Source organism: Octopus bimaculoides, chromosome 24, assembly GCF_001194135.2.
Source record: "Octopus bimaculoides isolate UCB-OBI-ISO-001 chromosome 24, ASM119413v2, whole genome shotgun sequence".
Lineage (NCBI taxonomy): Eukaryota > Metazoa > Mollusca > Cephalopoda > Octopoda > Octopodidae > Octopus > Octopus bimaculoides.
The window spans coordinates 12,682,572-12,684,321 of record NC_069004.1 but is presented as its reverse complement, the minus strand read 5'-3'; the positions used below and the strand labels follow the sequence as shown (position 1 = coordinate 12,684,321).

General features: G+C 37.4%; 1 protein-coding gene across 1 annotated transcript in view; it reads left to right on the top strand.

The window, feature by feature from the left end:
* LOC106882434 (MAP kinase-activated protein kinase 2) overlaps positions 1-1,750 on the top strand; it is a 137,901-nt gene that overhangs the window by 24,646 nt on the left and 111,505 nt on the right. The window lies entirely within an intron of this gene.

Below are 1,750 nucleotides of genomic sequence, written 5' to 3'. Positions count from 1 at the left end.
AGTCTGGATCTTGGCTAGTCTGGATCTTGGCTAGTCTGGATCTTGGCTAGTCTGGATCTTGGCTAGTCTGGATTTTGGCTAGTCTGGATCTTGGCTAGTCTGGATCTTGGAACAAAAAAGAACACAAGTCCACTCAAATTTGTTTCTTTTTTCTGCCTTAAATTCTTGCTTATAATCCTGAATACACTAAAAATTCTCTCACTTAATTCAACCCAAATTTATTTTAATTATATTACAACCCATTTGATTATAACTCACATCAGCTAGACCAATTTACAAACATGTCCCAGACTTAACCATTTAGCATTCAAACCAGTTATATCCAGCCCAAATATTCTACCTGTTGTATGTTCAAACCAGATCGATCTGGCTTCTCACATGTACCGTACAATTGCATTCTAAAAATAATCACATCATTAATATTTTGAAGCTATACGATAATGAATACCAGATTTGAAGCAGTGTCAATAAACAAGCATTACATTTGACAAAGTAATGTGAATGCTAATAGGTTAATCACATTTTTAAAGATGACAAGATATTGTTTGGGAGGGGGGCAATTTGGTTGCTTTTTCTAGCAGTTAGTATGACCACAAAGTCTATATTTGGTGGCATGTTTTATATTTGTGCCAGTGAATGAGGAATAGCAAATTTATTTATGATGTGTTGAAAGGAATTTGAAATATTTTGCTAACACTAAGATGCTGTCTTCAGCAAGTGTGTTTTATCATATCTGACATAATTAGCTAAAATTACGCAGTCTTAATTAGAAAACCATGTCTTCATGAAGCTAATTGTTTGGAATTTGTTTAGCTTCCTCCATGGTAGAGACCATATTGAAATAAAATTTAGTAAACATTGTTTTTGGTGTCATTGTATGTATGTGTGTGTGTGTGTGTGTGTGTGCCCATTAATGCATGCACATTCACACATATATACATATTACACATATAAGTTACACATGCATGCATACAAAACATATACTCCTCTGTATATGTTGCATGTTTACATACCCCGAGATCTAGATTAATAGATAAGTTGTTATATATGTTATATATGTGTGTGTGTTTGTGTCTAGTTTGATGCTACACACTTGCATGCACACACACACACGCACATGTATTCACTTCTGAAATTGTGTTTGTGTGTGTGTTTCCTGTTTTTTTTTCTTCTTTCTATCTTAGCAAGACAAGAAAGACAGTCTTATATACTTGAATACATCTGAAGATGTCATTGAACATGGCAAATGTGAGATCTTTTATCAGTTATCAGATTGACCCAGAAGAAATAGAGACTAACTACCATGAAATATAGACTGCTGTCGTCAAGAAAGAAAGGAGACATTGGACAGTGGTGTGTTTGATATACTAAGACATGATGGCCATGGTTTGGATGTCTTTAATCACAAGGTCTACTCAGTCAGGAAGGGCAAGGGGTTTAACAGCACCCATCTAAAGGCTTCAGCTTAGACGAGCTGCACTTTAACACATCTGATGCATTCAGCTTGAACTTTGTCTCTCTTATTGGGCAGACCGGTGGAGGCACAATAGCCCAGTGGTTAGGGCAGCGGACTCGCGGTCATAGGATTGCGGTTTCAATTCCCAGACCGGGCGTTGTGAGTGTTTAATGAGCGAAAACACCTAAAGCTCCACGAGGCTCCGGCAGGGGATGGTGGCGAACCCTGCTGTTCTCTTTCACCACAACTTTCTCTCACTCTTACTTCCTGTTTCTGTTGTGCCTGTAATTCAAA